Source organism: Pongo abelii, chromosome 9, assembly GCF_028885655.2.
Source record: "Pongo abelii isolate AG06213 chromosome 9, NHGRI_mPonAbe1-v2.0_pri, whole genome shotgun sequence".
NCBI classification, from domain to species: Eukaryota; Metazoa; Chordata; class Mammalia; order Primates; family Hominidae; genus Pongo; species Pongo abelii.
Genome location: NC_071994.2, coordinates 99988798 through 100001600, shown reverse-complemented (window position 1 = coordinate 100001600; position 12803 = coordinate 99988798). Strand labels below are relative to the sequence as shown.

Sequence of the window (12803 nt, the reverse complement as noted above, 5' to 3'; positions counted from 1 at the left end):
CAAAAGTCCAAGATCAATGTGTCAGGAGGTTTGGCTTCTTCTGAGGGCTCTCTTGTTGGCTTGCCTTCTCACTGTTTTCTATCTCGTCATTCTGTATCTGCATGTGCACCCCTGATATCTCTTTGTGTGTCCAAATGGCTTCTCATAGAAGGACACCAGTTAGTGTGGATTAGGGCCTACCCAAAAGGTCTTATTTTAACTTAATCACTTGTTTAAAAGCACTATCAACAACTGCAGTCAAATTCTGAGATATAGGGGTTGGCCTTCAACATGTGAATTTTGGAGAAACACATTTCATTCCACAACATTGCCATAGTAAATGGAACACAAAAAAGGCAGGGTTTGCAGTCCTAGTCTCTGGTAAAACAGACTTTAAACCAACAAAGATCAAAAGAGACAAAGAAGGCCATTACATAATGGTAATGGGATCAATTCAACAAGAAGAGCTAATTATCCTAAATACATATGCACCCAATACAGGAGCACCCAGATTTATAAAGCCAGTCCTAAGAGACCTACAAAGAGACTTAGACTCCCACACAATAATAATGGGAAACTTTAACACCCCACAATCAACAATAGATAGATCCACGAGACAGAAAGTTAACAAGGATATCCAGGAATTGAACTCAGCTCTGCACCAAGCAGACCTAATAGACATCTACATAACTCTCCACCCCAAATCAACAGAATATACTTTCTTCTCAGCATCACACCATACTTATTCCAAAATTGACCACATAGTTGGAAGTAAAGCACTCCTCAGCAAATGTAAAAGAACAGAAATTATAACAAACTATCATCAGAGTGAACAGGCAACCAACAGAATGGGAGAAAGTTTTTGCAATCTACTCATCTGACAAAGGACTAATATCCAGAATCTACAATGAACTCCAACAAATTTACAAGAAAAAAACAAACAACCCCATCAAAAAGTGGGCAAAGGATAAGAACAGACACTTCTCAAAAGAAGACATTTATGCAGCCACAAGACACATGAAAAATGCTCATCATCACTGGCCATCAGAGAAATGCAAATCAAAACCACAATGAGATACCATCTCACACCAATTAGAATGGCGATCATTAAAAAGTCAGGAAACAAGAGGTGCTGGAGAGGATGTGGAGAAACAGGAACACTTTTACACTGTTGGTGGGACTGTAAACTAGTTCAACCCTTGTGGAAGTCAGTGTGGCAATTCCTCAGCGATCTAGAACTAGAAATACCATTCGACCCAGCAATCCCATTACTGAGTATATACCCAAAGGATTATAAGTCATGCTGCTAAAAAGACACATGCACACATATGCTTATTGCGGCACTATTCACAATAGCAAAGACTTGGGACAAAGCCAAATGTCCAACAATGATAGACTGGATTAAGAAAATGTGGTACATATACACCATGGAATACTATGCAGCCATGAAAAAGATGAGTTCATGTCCTTTGTAGGGACATGGATGAAGCTGGAAACCATCCTTCTCAGCAAACTATTGCAAGGACAAAAAACCAAACACCGCATGTTCTCACTCATAGGTGGGAATTGAACAATGAGAACACAGGGACACAGGAAGAGGAACATCACACAGGGGCCTGTCATGGGGTGGGGGGAGTGGGGAGGGATAGCATTAGGAGATACACCTAATGTTAAATGACGAGTTAATGGGTGCAGCACACCAACATGGCACATGTATACATATGTAACAAACCTGCACGTTGTGCACATGTACCCTAAAACATAAAGTATAATAAAAAAAAGAGGTATGTTCTTTCAATGCTTAGTTATTAAGGGTTTTTATCATAAAGGGATGTTGGAATTTATCAAAAGCTTTTTCCATGTGTATTCAGATGATCGTATTGTTTTTATTTTTAGTTCTATTTATTTGGTGAATCACATTTATTGATTTGTATATGTTGAACCAAACTTCTATTCCAGGAATGAAGCTGATATGATTATGGTGAATTACTTTTTGATTCACTATTGAATTTGGTTTGCTAGTATTTTGTTGAGGATTTTTGCATCTATGGTCATCAGGGACATTAGCCTGTAGTTTTCTTTTTTCATAGTGTCTTTGCCAGGTTTTGGTATCAGGTTGATACTGGCTTCGTAGAGTTAGGGATGAGTCTTCCTCCTTGATTATTTGGAATAGTGGATTTAATGGATTGGTATCAGTTCCTCTTTGTACATCTGGTACAATTGAGCTGTGAATCTAGTCCAGCTAGTCTGTTTTTTTTTTGGTTGGTAGGTTCTTTTTATTACTGATTCAATTTTGGAATTTGATATTGGTCTGTCTGTTCAGGGTTTCAGTTTCTTCCTGATTCAATCTGGGTAGATTGTGTGTTTCCAGGAATTTATCATTTCCTCAAATTTGTGTGCATAGAGGTATTCAAGTAGTCTCTGTGGGATCAGTTGTAATGTTACCTTTGTCACTGCTGATGGTGCTTATTTGGATCTTCTCTCTTTTTATCTTTGTTAATCTAGCTAGTGGTCTATAGATCTTGTTTAGCATTTAAAGAACTAACTTTTGGTTTCATTGATTGTATGGATATTTGGGACTCAATTTTTTCAGTTCCACTTTTATTTTAATTATTTATTTTCTTCTGTGGTTAGTTTGTTCTTGTTTTTCTAATTCCTCTAGGTGCGAGGTGAGATAGTTAATTTGAGATGTTTCTACATTTTTGAAGTAGGTGTTTAGCACTCATAACTTCCCTTGTAACATTGTTTCTGATGCATCCAAGATTTTGGTATGTTATATCTCTGCTTTCATTTACTTTAAAGAATTTTTTGATGTCTGCCTTTATTTCATTGTTTACCCAAAAGTCATTCAAAAACAGGTTGTTCAATTTCCATGGAATTGTGTGTGTTTTAGAGATTTTCTTGGCATTGATTTCTGTTTTTATTCCACTGTGGTCTGAGAGTATGGTTGCTATAATTTTGACCTATATGGATATATTATGACTTGCTTTCAGCCGGGTGCAGTGGCTCATGCCTGTAATCCCAGCACTTTGGGAGGCCGAGGCAGGCAGATCACGAGTTCAAGAGATCAAGGCCGTCCTGGCTAATATGGTGAAACCTGTCTCTACTAAAAATACAAAAAAAAAAAAAATTAGCCAGGCACAGTGGTGGGCGCCTGTGGTCCCAGCTATTCTGGAGGCTGAGGCAGGAGAATGGCATGAACCCAGGAGGCGGAGCTTTCAGTGAGCCAAGATCCCACCACTGCACTCCATCCAGCCTGAGAGACAGAGCGAGACTCTGTCTCAAAAAAAAAAAAAAAAAAAAAAAAAAAAAAGACTTGCTTTTTGGCCGAGCATTTGGTCCATCTTGAAATATGTTATGTGTAAATATGAGAGGAATGTATATTCTATGGTTGATGAATAGAGAATTCTATAGCTATCTATTAGGTCCAATTGGTCAAGTGTTGAGTTAAAGTCTGGAATTTCTTTGTTAGTTTTCTGCCTTGGTGATCTGTCTAATGCTGTCAGTGGGATGTTGACATCCTCCACTATTATTATGTGGTAGTCTAAGTCTTTTTGTAGGTCTAGAAGTACTTGTTATATAAATCTGCGTACTCCAATGTTGGGTGCATATATATTTAAGATCATTAAACTTTCGTGTTTAATTGAACCCTTTATCATTATGTAATGCCCTTCTTGGTCCTTTTTTACTGTTGTTGGTTTAAAGTCTTTTTTGTCTGATATAAGAATGGTGACTCCTGCTTTTTTGGTTTGTTTTCTATTTGTATGATAGGTCTTCCCTAATCCTTGATTTTGAGCCTATGGTTGTAATAACATGTGACATGGGTCTCTCGAAGGCAATAGATGCCTGGGTTTTGCATTTCTATGCAAATTTTCACTCTGTGCCTTTTAAGTGAGGCATTTAGACCATTTACATTCAAGGATAATATTGATATGTGCGATTTGGGTCTTATCATGAAGTTGTTAGCTGGTTTCTTTGTAGTTTCTATTGTGTGGTTGTTTTATAGTGTCTCCAGGCTATGTACTTACATGTTTTTGTGGTTGTAGGTATTGATCTTTTGTTTCCATATTTAGAACTCCCTAAGGATCTCTTTTATGGCTGGTCTAGTGGTAAGGAATTCCCTTAGTACTTACCTGTCTGAAAATGATTTTATTTCTCCTTCGCTTATAAAGCTTAGCTTGGTGAAATATAAAATTCTTGGTTGAAATATGTCTTCTCTAAGAATGATAAAAATAAGCCCCCAATCTCCCCTGGCTTGTCAGGTTTCTGCTGAGAAGTCCTCTGCTAGCCTAAGATTCCATTTATATGTGAGCTGACCTTTCTCTCCAGCTGCCTTTAATATTTTTAATTTAGCATAACCTTGGACAGTGTGATGACTATATGCACTGATAATGTTCATTTTGCATGGTATCTGACAGGTGTTCCTTGGATTGCTTTTCTATGGATGACTACCTCTCTGGCAAGAATAGTGAAGTTTTCTTGAATTATTCCATCAAATATAATTTCCAAGTTGTTTACTTTTTCTCCTTTTCTCTCAGGAATGCCAGTAATCTGTAGGTTTGGTCACTTTACATAATTTTATATTTCTTGAAGACTTCATTCATTTTTTAAATTCTTATTTATTTACTTCTGTCTGACTGGATTTGTTTAAAAGACTGGTTTTCAAGCTCTGAAATCCTTTCTTTTGCTTGGTCCCGTTTATTAATAAAGCTTTCAATTGTATTTTGAATTTCCTTAAGATAGTTTTCAATGCCAGAAGCTCTGACTGATACCTTTTTAAGACGTTCATCTCTTCATTTCCTAGGTTGCTTCAGAAGTACATTTGTGTTGATTTTCAACCTCGTCTTGGATCTCATTGAGCTTCCTTGCAATCCTTATTTTGAATGCTTTATCTGTCATTTCTTAATTTTCATTTTTGTTAGGGAACATTGTTGGAGAGTTAGTAAAATCCTTTGGTGATGTCACTACATTCAGATTTTTTTTATGGTGCAAGAATTCTTGCATTGGTTCCTTCTTATCTGAAGACTCTGGCACTTATAATTTTTGTAATAATTTTCTTGCAAGTGGGATTTTTTATTTTTCTTTCTTCCCCTATATTATTATTATTTCCCTTTCACTTCCACTCCTCCATAGTGGGTCTTTTGGCTTTGCTTCCACAGCCCTATGCACTTCTTTCTGTAGGTTTTATAATGGGCTATGCAGTTTTTCCTAAAAGTCAGTAGACAGTGTTTGTGGGTAAGAGCCAGGTGCAGCCAATATGGCTGTGTATATACTTGATCCTTGTTTACTGGCAGAAGCTCTCTTTTGTCTCAAGCAATGTCTCAAATGTCTCATTGTGGAATACATAGTGGTCTGAACTCCCTGCTCAGCCCCAGGAGGTCAGTGGGGGCCACAAAGTGTGGGGCCGGATTGGGCAATTCCACCTACAGGTCCCTCAATGGCAGGCAGACACACTAGTGCCAAGGAGAAACCAGTGGGTAGCTGCCAAGCACCTAGAGGTGTGCCTAAGTGTGGAGCTAAGAAACCTCCTCAGCCCCGAGTTCTGTGCATAGGGATTGGGGGTGGCCTAAACTCCTAATCTAGGCGTGTGGGTGCTCCAGATGCCCAGAGATCTATGTGGGCATGGTGTGAATAGAGGACCCCTGCAACAGGATCTCTGCACAGGAGTTTTGGGGTGACTCAGGCTGCTGATCCAGGCAAGCTGGTGCTCTAAATATCTGGACATTCTGCTTGGGTGCAGAGCAAAGTGCACTGCACCGTGACTTATGTCCAGGTAGGGTAGGGCAGCTCAGGCTACTAAACCAGAATAATGGGTGTTCCAAATGTCTGGGGATCTGCCTGGGCATGAAGCTGAGAGGGACTCCCTGCACCAGGATCTCTGCACAGGAAGGGTGGGGTGGGTCAGACTGCTGACCCAGGTAAGCAGGTGCTCTGAATGCCTGGAGATTTGCCTGGGTGTGGAGTGGAGAGGTCCTGATGCACCATAATCAATGTTCGTAACAGGTTAGGAAGCTCAGGCTGCTGGTCTAGGCAAGCAGGTGTTCCAAATGCCTGGATTTCTCTCTAAGAGTGAAGTAGTGACGGCCAAACTGCATTTCTCTCTAGAAACATACTATGTATTGTTTTATCCAGGCAGTAAAACACAATCTCAGCAGAGCAGATCTGGGCACACAGCAATGTCTCATGCAGATCAGTTCTCAGTTGCCAAGCTGGCCCTGGCTGCAAGTCTTGCCACCTGGGAAAACCTGTAGCTGTAGAAGCTCTCCTCCCATCCCAGGCTTGTAATAGGAGAGAGCACAATTCCAGCAGCTACTGCTGAGACACTTTCCACAGTTCTGACCATAGAAACCCTTACCGTGCACCAGAGCAGGAGCTCCAATCTCTAGCCTGAGATTAAAATGCGTGTGCAGCCATGCTGTCAGGTTGCCAAAGAATGGCTGACTTTGTATGCACTCAGATTGAAAATGGCATTCTGCTGTCAGTCCTGGGTCTTGGAAAATGTTTGCAGTTCTTCCTAATATCTTTCTTTCACAGTATCCCCAAGCCTCTCCCCAAGTTGACTTCAGGGCTTGGGAGAAGCAAACTGCTCTCCCTCGGCATGGGTCACTTGGATCTCCAGTGCAAAGGTGAATTACAGAGAAAGACTGCCTCTCTCATGTACTGGGCTTCACTCACTTTTATCAGCCAGACGCCATTACAGTGGCTGTTTGCCAGTGTTCTCCTCTCCAGGATCAGGTGTGTCCTTCAAGATTCTGGTGGATTCTCATTTTCCTTCTTAAATTACAGTTCACAGAGTTAATCTTTATGAACCATCTTTCTATTTCCAAGTGGCTGAGACACACTAAAGGCCTTTAATCTGCCCTTTTGGAAAAACAACAACAACAATATTCAATTGGTCTTAACTAGAAAAGAGAGAAACAGAATTTTGACCTCATGGCTGATTGATTAATGATTCTAACAGCTAGCATTACTCAATGTGCTGAACAATTTATAAATATTATCTCACTTAATCCTCCAAACAATAATGTGATTATGTATTATTATCCTAATTCTGTGGAGAGGAAAAAGTTAAGAACTTTTCAAAGCAATAAATAAGGAAGTCAGGGACACTGCCAAATTCAAAGACTCCAAACTCGTACTGGTCACTACTCCATTTCTCTCTTTCTAGAAATGCACTGTGAATTGTTTTAGCCAGAGAGTAAAAGAGGGTAAGGCTACATACATTTTTTTGTCGTTAAAAGCCCGGTATGTTGAAGGTACAATATAGGTTTCTTCACCATAAAATTCAGTACTATAGAGATAGTCAGTGATGGATGATGAAAAAATTTCCTGTTCCATCAGTTTCTGCATTAATACATCTAAATGTGAGGTTTCTGAAACTTCCCACTTCCAGCAAAGGTGACCTCAAGACAAATTCTAAGATTAATAATCTCTCTACTTTCTTCAGCTCTTTTCTTCTGATCATATAATAGAGGCTAATTTGCAAGACCCTCCTTAGCATCCTTAATACCTGTATGATTTTGAAATTAGCAGCAGGTGTAAAATGAGAATGGTGTGTGTGTAGGAAGGGGTCAATTGGAAAATGTTTCCCATTGTCTAATTTTTCTATCTGAATATCATGTGCCTACTATCCTGTATATAAAATACATACTCAACATCAAATAACATGATATCTTCATTCAAAACTACTGTCTTCATACTACTCTTCCTGATTTTATGTTGGATTTTATGAAGTATCTGCTTGAAACCTTGGTTCCATTTGGGAAATTCCTCAATGTGCTAAAATGAAATATAACTCAGACCTGTTTTATTTTTTGCACAGCCTTTGAAAATGCTGCAAGTGCTGACTCCCTGATGGCCACAATCTCATTAAAATTTTTGATCACCATGGTCTATATGTACCAGTTAGTCAAATGGTGTGAAGTTCATCCTTCTTGAACACAAAAGTATTAAGCAAATCGCTAAAAACTAGCACACTATTAGAAGAACCAGATTAAACAGCAAGACAACCAGACAGGTTCTCTGAACACTGACTTAAAAGAATCCTGAAAATATTACCAGTACTCTCAAATTACAGAAAAGGATTTGTAAGAACAGAGTAAAACGTATGTCTCAAAAGCATATTTCAGTAGGAAACTGAGGTAGGAGATGAGGCCGATTAGTGACCTGCTTGCAAAACAATTGGTATTGGCTACTCTTCCTTCTACTAAAAGTATTCTGAGGCCAGGCATGGTGGCTCATGTCTGTAATCCCAGCAGTTTGGGAGGTCGAGGCAGGTGGATCACTTGAGGTCAGGAGTTCAAGACCAGCCTGGCTAACATGGTGAAACCCTGTCTCGACTAAAAATACAAAAACTAACTGGGTGTGGTGGCACATGCCTGTAGTCTCAGCTACTCAGGAGGCTGAGGCAGGAGAATTGCTTGAACCTGGGAGGTAGAGGTTGCAGGGAGCACTCCATCCTGGGTGACAGAGTGAGACTCTATCCAAAAAAAAAAAAGAAAAAGAAAGGAAAAGAAAACTATTCTGAAATGCTACAACTTTGGTTTTCCTAAATGGTGGAGAGGAGGTTAAGTGCTATCACTAAAGCCATCTTCTTCATCCTCCATTCCTCACGCTGTTCTTACATTTTCATTTAGTAAATGTTAAATAAATATTTGATGATTACGTATTTGAAGTTGGAGGGCAGGCTGGGGCAATTTACTAGCCTACTAAAGACATCCATAGGTTTCTTTTGTCCCTCTAGAAAGAACAGAATGCTAACAATATGACAAGTGCCTACCCTTTTACTGGCAGAATGAGGAAATTAAGTGCATTATCAAGGTCCCTCAAATCAAAAGCTCCTCACCCATTAGGAACAAAAGCACATAGTCCTTTTTCCCATCCCAAGCTCATTAAATCTGTTGATTATTCATATTTTAGTAATAATTGTCATCCAAAATGTCTAATTATTTTCATCTAATTTCCAAGAAATATTAAAATGCGGGAAGAGAGAGAAATGTAGATCTGAACTGCTACAACTCTAGATCAAACCTCACCATTCATTGCAATAATCTTCTGAAGGTATCACTGCTTCTACTTCACCTGATAGCCTCATCTTCATGCAGTAGCCACCGTGATCTCAAGCTAAATCATCCCATGTCTCTCTGAAAAGCAAAACAAAACAGAAACATCAATATCTCTTTATCTTCCCTGAATGCAATAAAAATCTTTACTTCAAAATATGGTGACCTACGTGGTCTGCTCCAACTATTCCAGCTAGCTTCCACTTTCAAAACCCCTCAGGCAATAAACAGACACCAGTCTTTGTGTTTAGGTATGTCCTACGTCGTATGTTCCTGTGTGCTTTCAACATATTGAAGCTCTTCAGAGCTCTCATTGAACTCCAGTGAGCTCCTGTACCTCTGCAAGCATCTACTCAGACAATGTGATTTTAGTCTTACTTTTGCATGAGCACCCCTTATCTCTACAAATGATCTCATTTGTCTGAGAAAGAGGGATAAAAATCCTAAGAACTTTCTAGGCTTTTGCACCACTCTTCTAGAACTTCCCCATTTGTAGTCTCTGCTTATGGAGGCTGAAAGGGTATTGCTGGTGAAGCTAAAAAGAACAGTGTGGCCACCTCCTAACAAAGAAGAATCTACTAGCTCTGTCCAGATTATGGGGGCACTTACTGTCTTTTTTTATATGCTTTGGGACATCAGTCAATAGAAAACTTTTATTCAATATCATTCGACAGTAATTATATGGCCGTAGTGAGTCTTAGTTACCTAAATTTCTACATGCAGCATCATTTTGTAGTCAGCCAGGGAAAGTAATCCAACCAAGTGACATATTAATCACCCCAGGCTCAGAGACATTAAGCAATTTTCTTTAAATCACAATTCATTTGTGCCACAGAAAGTAAGATTTGAATTCAAATTCTGGCTCCTCCATTTACAGTTTATGTGACCTTGGGCAAGCTTTTTATCATCACTCATCGCAAGGGTTGTTTTCTTAAATGTAAATTGCAGATATGATACAAACTTAACTGGGTATTGTGAAGATGAAACATTAGCCTTGTAAAGTTCCTGGCTATGGCATATACATAGTAATAAAAGAGCTATTAATTACTGAATGCCTATTATGTACAAGATACAGTATTAGGACTTCATATGTTACTACATAAGTCTAGCAGTTTTTTTAATAAGTCACCTAAACCTTTAATTTTACATTTACACAACTGTGGTTACACTATGGAGTAGAAGGAATTTGTTTTCAAAACCACACAGGAAGACTTCATTGGCATTTTACTTTTGTACTGTCTATTTGGGCTACTTTTCTAGCCTAACACATCAGAATTAATCCTCTTTTCAAAATAAGGACCCGTGGTGAAAAAATTAAAGGCAATACTTTCCAGCAATCACTAAGTTGCTTCTATGAATAATCTTGTGGAAAACCTCCTTATTTTCTTCATTTTACAGATTATGTCAGTTTTAACTTAGAGTGACTCCTTTCAAGAACTTGCAGCTACTAGATGGAACACACAGGTAATAAGCTTATGTCTTCTTACTCTGTATCTTTACCATTTGGGGACTATTTCTTGTGAAAACTAGACATTAGTGTAGACTGTCTCCTCTTTTTATAAGTAATTATTTCAACAATAAATTTTGTTAAGCTATCTAAAATGTCACATATTTGACTTTTTGCTAGAGTAACCTGTTCACTGATCAGTGTACAGAATCAAGGAGGCTGTGGTCTGTAACTCAGATGTTATTCTTTCTTACTAGCAGCACAGGGCTGCCATCTGCCAGTAATACAGGAATTTGCAGTTTTCCTAATTGTAACAACACAGTAGAAAAAGAAATGTTTTTCACTGATTTGCTTTTGGGCTAAATTTCTAGAAATGTGCTGAAATGTTGAAACTATTCAACCCACGCCCAAATTTGAGAATCTCAAAACAATTAGGACTAGAGGACATTTCTACCTAAACCAAGCCCTAGAAATTTGAGAACAAAACGTGTTTCTCCACATGATCACAATCTTGAAAAAGATTACCTTAGAAAGTTCATATATGAAGGGAAAACTAAAAAGAAAAGCACGTTTCTGAAGGAAGCATGCAAAAATTTACTGTAGCAACTAGACCCTGGTCTAGGTCGATTAGACAGAGATTCAGAACTTCCCATGTGAAATAATCCCCTATGATGGCTGACATAATTACACAAATTGGGTGGTTTAAACAACAGAAATTAATTTTCTCACAGTTCGGGAGGTTAGAAGTTCAAGATCAAGGTGCCAGCCAGTTTGATTGTCAGTAAGGGCTCTCCTTTTGGCTTGTAGAAGACTGACATCTCTACTGTGTCCTTACATGGCTTTTCCTCTGTGCACACTCAGACAAGGGAGAAATCTTTGGTGTCTCTTCCTGTTACTATAAGATCACCAGTCCTATTGGATTAAGGCCCCACTCTTTTGATCTCTTTGAACTTGTATTACCTTCTCATAGGTCCTATCTCTAAATAGAGTTACATTGGAGATGAAGGCTTCAACATATGAATTTGAGGGAATTCAGTCCATAATGATGGCACAAACTAACGTCAAAATAAGTCCATGCCTTCCTAATGTTAACAAGTAATACCTATAAAGCATTTAATAGATGCTAAGCTCAATTTCAAATGTTTTACATTAATTAATTCTAATGAAAATATGAGGTAGTTAAAATTCTTACTATCTCTTTTATAGAGAGAGAACTAATAACATAAATGTAAAGTACTTTTCTAAGAGCCAATATTCAAACCCAGGCAATCTGGAAGGAGTCCATGTTATTAAATTATATGTACTGCCTTTCCATCCCTAGATACTTTAGATGTAAACAGAAGAACATGATCAGAGAAATAGCACCTAGGCTATACCCTCCAAGAAGCAAACTCTGAAATAGACTGATGTTTTAAAAATACTCATCCAGGTAGCAGGGTAATAGAAGTCTATTCCTAGATTTATCATACTGCTTATGATTTTTGAAAAGTCAGTTTACTTTTCTGGGCCTTAGTTCTTCATTAGTAAAATGAGACAGAGGAGAAAACAATAATTAAACACCCCTGCCAGACTAAGGTGGTGGTGATTGAGGGAGTGTATATTCAATGATGAAAGTGATACAAAATCATTTAAACTGGTGTTTTCCATCTCAGAAGCTTTTCCTTCCAGGATCATCCCTACCCAATAGCCTTTATGGATTTGACGTTTTCACACCTCTATGTACTCTATAACAAGGTTTTATTAAGAATTGTCTAATTACCCTCTCTCATTTACAACCCAGGAGAATTCCCACTGGGTGTGACAAGACACAAGACAATAGAAAATCTAATTCAAAAGCTCCCATGTGTTCATTGAAAATGGAATTTCAGAGTCCTGCTTTATCCTATACAACCTACAACATTGTAAGACAAACAAAAGGGAAAATATAGTGCTGTGAAGGGAATGGAAGTACACAAAATACAGGGGTGAGTATATAGTGTTGAATCCATGTTTTTGTTTGGATTTGTTGTTGAAATTTTTGTTTGTTCTTGTTTTTGGTCTATATACACTCCTAAAAAATAGTTCAACTAAATAAAGAAATCAAATTGTTGTTAATATGCTAACTTCTTCCATAGACAAGTCTTCTTCGCTTCCATTTCCATAGAGAAATGCTATTATTAACATTATCAGATCTTTCTTTCTAACAGCAACAAATAGCAAAGCTTTACCTCTTTAACATAGAAATAAGGTATGTGTTTGAAAAAAATCAATCAAAATCAGGGTCCTAGGAACAAGTAAATCATTAATCTATCTTGTCACCATGATGGAGACTGTTT

General features: G+C 38.3%; 1 long non-coding RNA gene across 1 annotated transcript in view; it reads right to left on the bottom strand.

Moving 5' to 3' along the window:
* Positions 1-9122, bottom strand: part of LOC134762124 (uncharacterized) — a 357387-nt gene extending 348265 nt beyond the window's left edge. Inside the window, exon 1 of the long non-coding RNA XR_010141788.1 lies at positions 9015-9122. This is a non-coding gene — a long non-coding RNA (uncharacterized LOC134762124). The remainder of the gene's footprint in view (positions 1-9014) is intronic.
* Positions 9123-12803: the final 3681 nt, after the last annotated feature.